The sequence below is a fragment of the Accipiter gentilis genome, chromosome 6 (genome assembly GCF_929443795.1).
Source record: "Accipiter gentilis chromosome 6, bAccGen1.1, whole genome shotgun sequence".
In the NCBI taxonomy this organism is placed as follows: domain Eukaryota; kingdom Metazoa; phylum Chordata; class Aves; order Accipitriformes; family Accipitridae; genus Astur; species Astur gentilis.
The window spans coordinates 1,098,669-1,112,970 of record NC_064885.1 but is presented as its reverse complement, the minus strand read 5'-3'; the positions used below and the strand labels follow the sequence as shown (position 1 = coordinate 1,112,970).

The window sequence follows — 14,302 nt, the reverse complement described above, 5'->3', positions numbered from 1 at the left end:
CCCAACCGATGCGGCAGCTTGGGACCACATCCAAAATCCATCAACTGTGTACTCATCTACCTCTGGAGGATTATACTAAGGAAGGTTTTCGCTGAATCATTTGACCGTGTTACTAGGGACAGCAATAAACCAGAACACTTAAATTATTTGGATCGACTTTGTGAACACTTAGGGAGAGTTTTTAAAACTTTGCGTATGTGCTAAACGTACAAAGAGGTCCAATTTCTACCCCATTACGCCCCCACGCTTGCGAAGAGCAGGCGCTGGGCTAACTATACAACCCAGCCGAACACAGACTTTGGGGGCTGAGGACACCAAGAAGCTTAGCGGCTTGGTATGAAGTCAGAGCCGTCCTCCCCCTCAGGCCGCCTGGCCTCATGGACTCTGCTCTGGGTTTACACTGCTCTTCTTTATCTGGGCTGCTCCTGACAAGAGCCCAGGGGCAGGAATCACTTGCAGGACGGAACAGCCTTCAGCCTTCCCAGGGAGAGAGGGCTCCCGCGGCTTCTGCTGCACAGCTGGAAGCACTGCCGATTCCTCAGGGGCAGCTCTGGAGCTGCCCGCGTCCAGCCCTTCTCTGGGGTGGACAGGAGGGCTCTCCACTTTCCAGCTGTCGTTCTGAAACTTTCAGTCAAATCCTTTGACTAATGTTTTTTTTCATCTTCTCCAAAGATTAGACGTAACTTACAAGATGAGCTTTTAAAGCTTTTGTTTCATTTACAAGCATATGTAGGTTCAGAGGTGTGTCTTTTTACCTGTTTTGGGGGAATGCCGAGGGCATTTTAACTTCTTATCAATTTATTATTTCCTGTTTAGTCAGTCCTTTAGATAATATTGGATCATATTCAGATGGTACAGATATTGATCTCTACTATATTCTGACTGTAGTAAGTTTAAAATCAATGGAGTTGAGCATGAATGAAATTGCTCCCATACACCATCAGCAGTGAATTTGGATAATATCTTAAACATGAAGCTGGGTTGTGGAAAAAAAATCCCACAAAAATGTTTAAGCATTTTGAATAGCACAACAAATGCAAAGTCTTACTATACTCAGTAAAATGCATTTCTTTATTTTCAGGGTTATTGACGGCATTATATAAAGTTTGAATGGGTTTAGATTTATTTAGATATAATTATGATCGTGATATTCATATATTGATAGCGCAGGGAAAACAAACCTTGTTTATAGGTCCCATTATCTTTCATTATATCCACCATTCCCCCCCAATAAAAGAAAGGCAAGATTTCAAAGGAGATGAAAAATTGCCATTTTGGGGATGGCACTGTTTTACAATGCCACCTATACACAAAATGCCACAAGGATCACCCAATATCCTAAACATCATATTCTATACTAGGAATATGATGGATGTTAAAAAAAAACAAACAAAAAACTTCAGCTGTGCAAATTTGGAAGAATAACTGTGATACTGCTGAAGACTTGACAATCTCCTTCCTGTTATTCTGCTTATTTCCTTTCCGCCCATGCAGCAAACAGCTTTTCCTCAGAATTTTGGCATCACGTGACCATCAGTAAGTTTAGCTTTCTGGCAATATTCATCACTAATACTTCCCCCCCCCCCCCCCCCAGTTCAGAAATTACTCACATTCACTTCCTGGCAGGAGGTGCCTGGAGCAGGAGGTGGTTTGAGGCTGGTGAGGAGCAGCTGTTGGGTGTTTGCACTGCGGACGTGAGGATATTCTTGACAACTTGTGCTATGGCCCTGGAGAAACCATGTCGCCTGCACACTGCAGCTGGTGAGCAGCCTTGTCTCCACATCTCTGTCTGACGCTCTCACCCCTGACCCTACCTGCTCATCTGCCGGCTGTGGACAAACCCACCATGTAGCAGTGGCTGGTATGCATGCGTCACTTACCTGTTTCCTATTTTTTTCTCATCAGGAAGGAGCTTTTATGGAATATCTCTTCCTAGTTGTGCCTGTTGGTAGAAGAAATAATGCCTAAATGGGAGCTTTTTACTAGCAAGGTAAAAAGTTACATCCCAGCCAAAATTATTTGTATTTAATTTGAAATATAGTTGGGTTTAGAGCACCTTGGGTAAGGTAAGCTCCTTAAATGTCCCTTAGAAACCCAGCTGAATTACTTTCTAAAGTTAAATCATTTTCACTATTCATACTATTTATAAATGTTCAAATAAGAACTGGATGAGCAACTCGGGTAATTGATTTTGTGCCACACTCTCACACGCACTTGCATCAGGTTGGATCATTGGGGCAGTTCTAGACAAAGTGATGCGACTCTTCCTAGATCATACAAAACCCCTGTTAGCCAAGGAATCGCCCCTGGCAAGCCGGTGGCTGTGCAGGGACTCAGGTCTGCGTTCTGCACCCCAGATCATAAATTCTCATCATCCATCTCCCCAGCTCGGGCACCATGACTCTGCTTCCAGCGCATGTGAATTCTGCTCTTCTCTTACTCCGAATAAAGAACTTTTCACTTCGGGCCTCTGAATAATCCTTCTGGAGTCAATGGGAATACTTGACTGCTTAAAGTTTTATCGCCTGCTTAAATACTTTGTTGCTCAGGGCCTAAATTACGACTGAACATAAATGATTAGATGAGTGTTTATTCTCCTTTTTCAGGCTTCACACTGAATAAGAAATTACACCAACTGTACTCACATGAAAGCGGGAGTTTATCTCAATATTTTCATTTTGAAATTAAAGTATTGAACGCAGAAAAACCCACAAGGGTGAAAATAATTAGTGCTCTTTCCCGACTGAACCATTCTGACTTTGTAATCCTTTTATTTATGGTTTTAATGACGAATAAACTCTTATTGTAAATATTTAATCATCAAGAGTGGTTAAGCAGGACTTATGTGATGAATGGGTCTCACATGTATCTGCCGATATGGCTGAAAACTTGCCCATTCTTCCCTGCAGCTGTGCCTGACATCCACCCTTGGGCAGCACCGGGAAGTGCCGACACGGGATTCATAAGGTCTTGGACGCTCTCCAGATTCCTCCTGGTTTTACCCAGTAATCTTCATACTGGTCCAGTAACTTCCGCATGACATAAGGACAGCTTGTATTATGCTGAGGTGTATCTTCTGAAAAATACCTAGTTGTCACCTGGAAATACCATGAGCAGGAGAAGTCAGTGCTTCCGCTTCTCCCAGTGGCTATTCACACCCTCCAATAGAAAGTGGTGCTTAGTTTTTCCTTTGAAGAAGCCTGAATTCAGCTTCCAGCCGCTCGGCCTCATTACGGCTTTCTCTGCTATCTTAAGGAACTGATTGTGCAGAAGTACCCTGTGTTTCCTCCCAAACAGACTGAGTTGTTTTAAGTTTCTGACTGTAAGGTATATTAATATTAACCCCTCCCAGAAGCATTAAAGGTAGTTTTTCTTCACTCTCCATTTTTCAATCACTCTTGTAGACACCAAAGCCCTGTACAATGTATTAGTGTCAATCACATCAATACAATGTACGTTAGTAAAATTATTATTGTGAACCCAGCCTTAGATACCCAGGCAACCACCCATAGGGCCTGCGGCAGCGTGACAGTGCCATCGCCGTTACTGCGCATTTCCTTCTGGCCGCATTCTCCCTACCGCTGTTCGTAGTACTTCTACAACGTATGGCATACGTTGCTACAGAGAGACTGGTTCAGATAAACTGAACCGAAAAGTCATTCTGGCATTCAGAAATACTTGTGGGCCCCCGATGTTCACACTCAGTGCTGGCTTTTTGGGGCGTGCTGCAAATCTGAGCAAACTTGCGCAGTCTGAGCATTCATTCAGATCTGGATTGGAACTTCCAACATTGGCCTGTGCTAAAGTGCGAGGCGGTTGATATTAGCTTTGCAGATTTCTAAGCGGGTGAAAACCTGACCTTCTGTTGTTCACGACAGACGAAGAAAATGCCGTGTAGCAGTAATAGACTGCTATCAGCTGCAGAAAGTGCTTCTGGAATTGTTGATAAATGGCGAGGGCGGGGAGGAGGGGAGGTCCATCCGAAGTCCATAGCCTGCGTGCTGAGGTCTCCGGGGTTCGGGGAACAATATCTGACTAAGGAATGAATGCTAAACGCATCTTCCCAATCTGCTGCAAACCACTGTCCGTGATAAAATACCTGCTCGGAATGATGGCGTGTCATCTACGAAACACGTGGAAAAAGCCAAGTATTCTCCTTCGAGAACTGAATTTGCCTCTACGCCGCTTGGAGTCACTTCTCAGCTGTGTTATCACCTATGCCAAAGAACGGCACGCTGGCGGAGAAAGCTGCAGAGCGGTTTTTGACGCACCGAACCCGGCCGTGCTCTCTTGCCTAAGCGAAGAACCCCAAAAACCTAAAGGTTTAACACGGACCCGCCTAACCTCCCCGGTGCCGAAGGTGCTTCCCTGGCGAGTCCGCAAGGACGGGGGCAACCTCACGGTGCTGCGCCGAGCGCGACGGACGGCCCGGGGGAGCCCCCGGGGGAGCCCCCCTCGCCCCCCCGGGGCTGTGTTTCGGGGGGGATCTGGTTCTCCAGCGTTGGGACCCGAGCCCGTAAGGCGAGGCCCGGCGCCGGCAGTGCCGGGCAGCCGCCGGCAGATGGACCCCCACGCTGCCGCATCCCGGCCCGGCCGCCCCCCGCGGGGAGCGGGACTCGCCGGGAGCCCCTGCGGGCTGCGGGGGTGGCGGGGCGGGGGGAACCACCGCAATCACAGGCGGCGGCAGCAGCAGCACAACCCGGGGTCGTGCTGGCAGAGCTCTCTGAAAAGACACGCTATGGAAGGCGTAGCCTAGCTGGCGGGCAATAACCGGCCTCGGGATCCAGCGATAACTAGCAATGAGTCTAGTACCATGAAGGTGTTCCACCGTTTTCTGTCTCAAAGCCATCATGATGTCAGCACTGTTGCATGCTAATGTTATTTCAATTCTGCAAACATTTCCGGACTGATCGGCTAATCGGGTGATCGTTTGTGGTACCGCACTTAGGTTTCTGCAGCGATACAGGCAGGGGGACCGGTTTTTATCTGAGACCGCTAAGTTCATCTATGGCATCTGAGAGGTCTGCATCCACCACATTAGTTCTTGTCTTTAATGCAAAACCACTAAAAGCTGTGTAAATCTACAACTAAAATAAAAACAAACCGACCAAAAGAGAATATGCTGGTGAAACAGCCAAGTAAGAAATGAGGATGCGAGAGTTTGGGTGAGTGAACCCTATCTGCCTGGGCAACGGAGAGGGATGTGTACTGTAAAACAGGTCTTGATTTACTAAGCAAGGTGTCAGTACGCAGAGGGCAGTGCTGCCGTCGGAGAGGACGCCCTGTGTTTTCCCCACGTAACAAAGGGGCTGACCCCCGCTTTAGGTCCTTCCCTGCAGAGCCCTGGCCGCTGCCTCGGCCGTGCAATCCCTGCCTGGGCAGTGATCTCTGCCCCCGAGTTTATAAAGCCAAGGGTAGGCAGGCGTGATCGGGGCAGGATGCAAAGCGCCACAAGCAGCCACCTATTTCCAGCACCGAACAATCACTGTCAATAAACCCGCTATAAATGTCAGCCTCAGACATGGTGTCAATAACTTATTGTGTAAGGATAATGCACTGTCTTGGTAAAGGCCAGTGTAAAGACCAGTTTGCTAGCGGGCATTGTGTGATGACAATTACTGAGGGGTTTTCATATATAGGGTCAATCATTTGATGGATGGAAGCTGGTGTATTTAGGTGAGATTATTACAGTGTGGCTGAATAGCAGCATTTGGACCTCTTCAGAGCAGCGTTTCTCAGACATCAGGCTCCTCTCTGGGGAGGCTGTGACCTCTGCGGGACGCAGAGACTGGTCTAGAGAAAATGAGAGGAAAAATATTTGCTGCTTCCTGCAAGTTCATTTAAATTGAGGACTCAGCAAAAGAACACTTAATGGATGTTTCTTGCTTTTCATGATTTAACCAAAGCTGACCCAGCGCAAGAGGATAATCAACACATTCTGCCCTGTTTGCTACAGTCAGTAAAGATGCAGAATATTAAAAATAAAATGAAGTTCTTAGAGAAAATACATACCCATCATCAACATCTGTACATGACTTAAACCCATACAGGAGTGTATTAAGCTCTTCAGAGACAAAGTCTCTGCACAGTGACAGTGCAAACACCCAGCTAAATAACTTATGTGTCAACATGCTATTTTATTTTTAAATGTACTCTACAATATACATGTGAAAATTGAAGTTTCTGAATGGCACAAGCCAATTCAATTTGACAAAAGTTCTGAAAAGAATTTTATTTAGATTTATGATAAACACCTGCATGGTTCATAAAAATACAATTTTCCCTTTCTGTCTATACGTACTCATGCTTGTATTGGATATTTCTATATGGTAATATATGGCCATACTAAATGGAATGATAGCAAAAGCAGGTTTCAAGGAGAAACAGCTCTAAAAAATCATGCTTTGCACTTGCAGTAGGATAACACTATTGGACACTATAAAACAAAACCTCAATAACATAATGTAACAGAATATAACATAACATAACATAACGTTAGAAAAGACACACACACATCCCTTTTTTTAAAGCAGACACTGAAAAGGAAGAGAGTTCAAAGTTTGCCTGTATCTTAAAACAATCATTGTCTGGATCTGTTCTGAGAAGGGCCAGAGCAATCAAACTGCCACAATCTAGTTTAGCAGGCAATGTGCACATAAATTATTCAGCATTCTAAAATCTAAAAATCAATGCTTTATACTGCGTAACCCAGCTTAATGTAACAACCAGAAAAGCAATTTATGAGCAATTTTAGATTAGGTTTTTCCCACAAAACCTCAAAAACTGCAGTTGCAACACGGAACAAGAGGAACGAGCCTTTGCCTCCCCTCTGTTACGCACATATACCATTTTGTAGGATACATGCTGGGTTGGCAGTATACACTGTGACTCTCAGCGCTGGCTACATCCTAACCCTCCTCCCCCTTGCAGTATAATTAATAAGGAGCTCTACATAAAATGCTGACCTAAGTCTTTTAAAACGTTCTTGCTCCCTGAAGTAGTAGTACTGTTGCTGCTCGAGCCCTCACATACCTCACTGTCATTTCTAAGTCTTAGCAGGATGAATCACAGAAAGGGAGAAGCAATATACCGTGTCTGCAAACTCCAACCTGTATGGTTTACTGACAGCTGCATCACTGCAATCAATGTAAATAGTAGCTATACATAAACAGACAATAATAGTAAATTCATCTGTATTCCCTCCAGTACCAAGCATACTATCAGGGCTTAAATAATTAATACCCTGGCTTATGATGTACCTTTCACCCCAGGATCTTGAAACACTTTGCAGTGTGTGGGGATGGATTTTTATTTTGCTGGAGTAAATAGGGTAGAGAAAGATTAACTGACTGACCAAGGTCATGCTGCGTGAACATTTTATTTCTGCTCTACCGTTTAACTGGATAGCTGCTGTGACCTTGTAAAGCTAGAAGAAGGCTGCATTTTAAAGCTAACAATGTAAAGATAATCTCCCTTAAAGTGTACCATATGTTTGTGATTAAGCAAAAGAAAAAGCTTCAGAAGAATTGCTGGTCGTGCGAGTGTTCACAGTGTTCTCCAGGGTATAATAGCTGGAATTTTCAGTGGAGCCTGAGAAAAGTAGATGCAAAGCTCCCCCTCTATTTTAAGGAAAAATGGTTACTCAGCATCCCTGGACTCTGCTGAAAAATCAAGCTTGTATACCTATGGAAGTTTCCCAGTCAGAAAAACTGGGGTGATCAGGTGAGACCATGGAAGGCATACTGGTCCATTCCCACAGAAGTTTTGATCCAGGAAGCTCAAGATGCCACCACAAAGCCATAAATCAAATATTCTAGCAATGGACACTGCTCTGCGTGGGGGAAGCCATTTGGGGTATAGCTTTTAAAGCCAGGCTGACATTCTCATATGTCAGTAAAAGACAAAATGGACTGGTATTTTAAAAAAAAAAAAAGAAGAAGAAAAAAAAAGGCTTATCACCACAAAGGTACTTGGGAACAAATGTGTTCTGCTCTGCTTGGCTCTGGGCTCTGAACACGTGTCCACTCCTTCCGCTGAGCCATGCCCTCGCCAGCTCCGATCCCCTTACAACAGCCACGTGGGCAGACAGCCGCTCTCAGCACTGTGCTTCAGGCCTCTCTGTTCATTTTCTCCTGTCAGTGCTCAGAAGCGCACCCGTGGTGTGTGCTCTGGTCCAGCCCGCGGCACAGGCACAGCAGCTTGTGCCTTTCCCCAAAACAGGCGAACTGCAGTGTGTCGGGAGCCACTGCACTCCCCTCCTGCGCTGTCACCAGAGCCAGCCCAACGCATCCGTGTTTTAGCTAGGCTGACATCCTCTTGTAAAGCAGATAAACTAATTTCCAATGATTTTTCAAGGGGATGAGGATGTTGTAACGTCTGACTGTCTTTTCTTGTGGCCCTAAGCTGGTTCTACAAAGCCATGCCAGCCTCAAACACTGAGCAGACGAACTCAGACGAGAGCAACGGGCTGCAGAAAAGGAGCCGCTTGTCTTGGCAGAGAAAGAAAACAATCTTTTTTCTCTGCGCAGCTCCCCCAGAAGTGAGTCAGTAGGCCTGACGAACAGAAAACACAAGTTGCCATAGAAACTCGCATGCCTTCCACCAGGAGGAGAAAAAAATGTAGGCCAATATTTCTGCTTAGCTGGCTCTTGTTCTTGCTGCGCTCCTGAGCCTGCCTGCGTCCCAGGGCTGTATGAGCAACTTGCATTTATTTTGCCCCCAGCTGAGAAATGCCCTTGCCCCCACAGCCCTTGACGGGGAGCGTGGGCAGGGGCTGGGCAGTGCCCCTGGCACCAGCATTGCAAGCCCACCCCAGACAGCATCCTTTCATGGCCTTCACACTGCGAGCGTGGCAGGGAGGGCTGGAAGAAGAGTGAGAGTGATGGGCTTGAAATGGAATTTTTGTGCTGGATTATTCCAGCCACCTTTGACTTAAAGAAACTCCTTTCCTCTGTAATGTACATTTCTCATCTGTAAAACAAGGGTGAGACCTCAGTGGGGTGGAAATGCGCATGGGTCATTCATGTATGTAAAACCCTCTGCGATGCTCTGAGGGAAGGGGTCACACAGCATATACGAACATAGATGTACACCTGAGCTGCTGCTCCTTGCTCACCCACACGTGTTTTCCATCAAGGCAACACCAGTAGGTAACACTAGAACTAATATTACAAAACCCGATGGATCAAGCTGGTAGCTCTGAAAGCTGAAGAGCCAGGAGCTGGCTGAATGAGAAGATGTGTTATCCTTGCACGGGCTGTTGCCTAGAAAAAACACAAGTGCCTTTGCAAACACTTTTTACAGTTGAATAGAAATGATCACTGCTGAACAACCCTTTGGTTTATTTTGTTCCCTGAGTGTATGTTATTGTTGGTTTTTACTTCTAAATGTACACAAAGGGAGAGTTCCTTTCCTTGCAGATTGCATAAAGGGCAAATAGCCTACTATATATTCAGTGGGCTGTTATACTTTAACTGGACTATAAATAAAAATAACCTGTCAAAGGTAAGAAAATCCACTCTCTCCCTATTTTTACCTGTAATCTTTTATGACTCCCTTCTAAGGTAAAAAACCCAAACCAAACAGAAGAGACATTTGAAACTGCATTTGGTCACAGACCAGTGTACAACCCAGACCAGTGTAAAACCCAGTATGCAGCTTTTGCCCACCAGATATGATCACTCACTGGGTTCTCGGAGCCCATGATAACACAGCTCTCAGATGGCAGACAGCTGACCCCAGGCCAGTCCTGTGCCCACAAGCACTGGCTCCATCAGGAACAGTTAAAGGAAAGTGATCAAAATGATGGCGAAAGCATATTCCTCCAGAGCAAGGCGTATCACCCAGCCACCAAAAGCACGGAGAGGATATTCTTCAGTTCAGTTCAATAGTCTCCAGGAAACATATGATCAGGTGCATAATTTAAAATGCTGCACAATTTTAATGAACTAACTGAGGCTCTTGACAGCTGGAGAGACAGGTGGTGGATGGTAACACCTCTCCTTCTAAAAGGTCTTTTCGGTTTGGGGGGAGGAGGGGAGCATCTTAATCTGCAAGTGATCTATGTCATTTGAGTGGCTATGTGACTTTTGGGTTTAACATGATTTTCAAATCCCTCCAGGTAAAGACAGCTTAATGTAATGATCTACTGATGGTGAATGAAGAAATACCCATAAAAACCAAATTCCTACAACACATTTACTTCAAGACATTCTAGCAGGAAAAGTTTTCTTTTTGCTGTAAAATAATGAGTGAAAGAAGAATAAAGAACTAACAGAACTGTTTTATTTGTTAAAAAATAGTACTCTTCTATGGCACAGAGCCCTCCTACCACAATGAGAGCAATGTAAAATGATGGTTGCATGGATTCAATTCTTGATAAGGATGTAAACCAAAGCAACATTCTTACAATGATGCTGGTGTTACTGCCTTGGAAAGAACCCAGTCGTTCCCACTTCCAAATGTACTCTGCTCACCCCCTGTAACTGATCTGGTATGAGTACTCACCCCACCATAAAAATGGTTAAATGAATTTTTAAATGTAAAGACACAAGTAAAGTGCAAACATTGCCACTAGCATGACAATTGGTAACTTTGGTTCACCCCAACAAAAAGATTGCCATAGCTTGACAGTACAAGCACAGGCATAAGCTGCGTTTACCCAGGAGATTTTGTCAGCGTAACTTTTAGGGTAGATTTCACATCAAGTACAGCATCAAAGGCCATTTTATAGGAGCATAATTGCACCTACGCAGAACTGCCCAGCTTAAAAAAATCAACCACATCATGCTTGATGTCGCTGTGCTGGCAAAAGCAGGCAGTTCAGCCACACTTCTCCGCGGCTTGCCTGCCCGGCTTCAGCAGCCCTGCTGCCCCCTCATAGCCCAGGCAGCCCTCCGAGAGCTGGCAGGGTCTCTGCAGTGCTCTGCAGGGCACGATACACCCGCTTCCACAGCGTGACACCTGGGCTTCATTCCTGGACCTGCTGTGGCCTTGGGAAAGGCTTCTCACCCTTCTCTGTTTACCCTTCCACCGTTTGTTTTGGTGCTGTTTGTTTTTTTCTGTCTTGAACGCTTGTCTTCCATGACATGACCTGCCTGTTTCAGTGGTAACACTAATGATCCCCCGTCTTTTCAATAGTTACTGTAACATAGATAGTTAATAATCACTGGCTTTTTTAGATGCCTGCTTTGGGAGTGCAAGAGTCAGTAAAACTTCTTTTATAGATAAAAATCACTGTATAGGTTTAACAAAAGTAGAACAAAATTCAAGAGAAACTTTGCAATGTTTTCACAGGGGAAGCAAGACTCTAATTCTGTGGCTGCCACTCAGCTGGATTCAGTATGTGGGACACTTCCCTCTGGGAAGGAATAAGTAAGATAATGTAGAGTTTAAAAAAAAAAAAGTCCTAAACTTACTACAAGATAAGAACTTGAGAATATGTTAAAACTCAACAATAGTTTATAGACGGAAGTTACTTAAAAGTGTAAAATGTCAATAGTGAAGAGCAAATATCTTCCAGTTTATGTTGTCCTGTTTTCAGGACAGGTTTTCATTTTCATATGATGGGAAGTTTGATAAAGTTAAGTGTAAATGCAGTATGAACTAAAGCATGATGTAACATCAGCAGCTCCAGCACTTTTTTTTCCCCAGGCTGGACATTTGCTGGTTCCCATTCCTACTTCTCTGTGTGCTACAGCAGCTATTTCAGTGCCGGAGCTCTGTGCACTGGAGTACTAAGTCCCGCATGTCAAAGTGATGCCACCCCGTCGTGTTTTCCCAGCGGCAATGCTGGCTTCGTCTTCCTGGTAGAGGGAAGTGGCTCATGGTCCTTCTCAGGCTGCTCCTCACTCTGCTCAAGAAGCTGGCTGCCCTCCCATCCAGCAGCTACTGCTGATGAGGTAGCGTGAATCAGCTGAACTCTTTTGACCTAAGAAGGTCAAAATTTTGCAAACATAAACCCTAATCCTGTAAACAGCAATGCATAGCGATTTGCTGCCCCAGTTCATTTCAAGGGGCAACTCTCATGTGACTTCAGTCTCTTACATGTAACTTGGCTGAAAACATACTGACATCTCAACCTTACACATGGAGTTTGCCATTTGGAAAGTATCATCAGATCTTTAAAAATATAAAAATCGTGCAGAATTACAACTGAGAAATCCTTCATTCAAAAAGAAAGCAAATCTTTCCCTTCACAGTTCTAAAAAATGAATGAGGAATACGATCCCTTTGAGAACGTAGGCTCCAGCTGAGCAAGGTGCCTTTGTTTTAAGCACAGGACTATGATCTTGAGGTCAGGAGCAGTGCTAAAGCTGAGTCCATGCTTACTTGGTGGGCTGAAGGAGATCTTGGTTATTTTATTGCTTCCCACTATCTTCCAAAAAAAAATTTAAAAGTTTAAGATAAGAAGTGAGAGTCCTCTCTCCCTTTCAATCTCTCTGCTTATGACAAGGTATTACTTCTCACCAAAATAACCTATGAAGTCCAAAGATTTAAGTCCAGCTAGAAGATTTAACTCTTTCTAACAGTAGGTGTAGAAAGTAAGTAACGCTATTCAAGCATACACACTACGTTTGTTTTTACACTGAAAGGAATAGTATAAAACAAGAACCACAGAGGAAATTTTATATTCAAGAATAAGTAACAGGTAACCAACTTCCCAATATGCTGATTTTAAATGTTACTCTCCGTACTGAAGTTACCAGAGTTACCTCATATGGAGAGCTTTACACGTTGAAAGGAAGAGAAATAATTGGCAAGTGATCAAAGATTTCTGCCTGGTAATTTACGATCATTTTGGGGCAGGACTCCTGTGGAGAGGGAAACCAGACATCAGTAGGATGCTAAATGATAAAAAGCTCCTATGGAGGCAGTTACACATTCACCCAAATCTCCTGTAAAAATACAGCAATCTCCTAAGACTTATAAACCTGCTTTTCTGTAAAGGAACCTTGAGGTCAGAAATGTGCATCCTTCGTATACCACAGAAAGAGACACTAACAAAGATTTTTCTCTCCTTTCCACACTTTCACTGCCAGCCAGCCATTGTGTCTCTTTGACATGCCTGTGTTTTAAAGCCTCTATATTTGCCAGCAGTAGGTGTTTGATTTTAATAGTGTGAGTCACACGAGTAAAACTACTCGTATACAGAAACCTGTACAGAGTCATGCCCCTGAGACCATCATTACCATGAAGAGCCCTCCCGGCCGCAGGCAGACACTGGCATGGTCACCAGCCTCCACAGGAACAATGCAGACATGCTGGAAATATGGATTTGATGGATTCCACTGAGACAAGATTATTTTAGACACAAATTTTAACTTACATTTTCTGTCAGCAGAATTTTGATTTACACAGAAGCATTATTTCACAGCTATGTATCTTTCTAGATGGCTTCATGCCCAACACCCCTGCACACCCTCAAAAAATCAGAACTGGAAAAGATCATGTTTCTTCCGTGCACGACTATGGGAAGCACCACTCACTGGAAAGTACTCAGAAAAGGTGATTTTAATTCAGCAGATAGATACTGATTTCTCACAATGGTTATTTTTACAAGAGCAAGAAGATTAATGAAGATTGGTGATTAACCTAAATTGTTCACACTAGAAGGATCAAATAAGCTCTGCAAATATGTGTCCCTTGCTCGAAGGTGATTTACCCCCCCCAGCCACGTTGGCTGGTGCTCCTCCTGCTTCGCATGAAGCGAGAGGAGGCTGCCACCGAGCAGCTGGTGCACTGCGAGATTCGGAGGGGGCACTCTGGGCCCTTCTGCGGGCCTGACCCCATGGGTTAGCTTTTACATCACATTTCACTTGGGACAAAAAGCAATAGACAGCATCTTCAAAGTTTTAACTGTGACTTTGTGTTTACATCTTTAGGTCAGTGAAAGAAGCAGCTCCTGCCTTCACTGAACAATATGGCCTGGGTCATCAAAGCACTGCCAAAGTTGAAATATAATTACTAATGAAGCTCACGCTTCATTCAGACTAACGTAACAAAGGCATTACACATATAACTGATCTCTGCTCACTGGCACAGTGTCACAACATCAATCCCGAAAGCCGTCGGTTGAATGAAGGCCCAGTTATGCTGGGCACTATCCAAACACTACGACAGCTTTTGCCAGATCAGAGTTCACAGGCTGCGCAGACCAGGTAGACAGGGGAAGTGTTACTCTTCCAGATTCACCACTGAGTTACTTGCCCACAGTCAGAGGCCTGAGCAGACCCAGAAACTCGTGTTTTTCCTGCACTGCCCATCGCCTTCCCTGCGAGGCCATGCTCTTCTGTGTATTGCC

The 14,302-nt window shown here is 44.6% G+C and overlaps 1 long non-coding RNA gene across 1 annotated transcript; it reads left to right on the top strand.

The window, feature by feature from the left end:
* Positions 1 to 1,491: 1,491 nt before the first annotated feature.
* Positions 1,492 to 4,496, top strand: LOC126039166 (uncharacterized). The gene is made up of 2 exons (XR_007506229.1): positions 1,492 to 1,536; positions 1,627 to 4,496. It is a non-coding gene; the product is annotated as an uncharacterized LOC126039166 (long non-coding RNA).
* Positions 4,497 to 14,302: the final 9,806 nt, after the last annotated feature.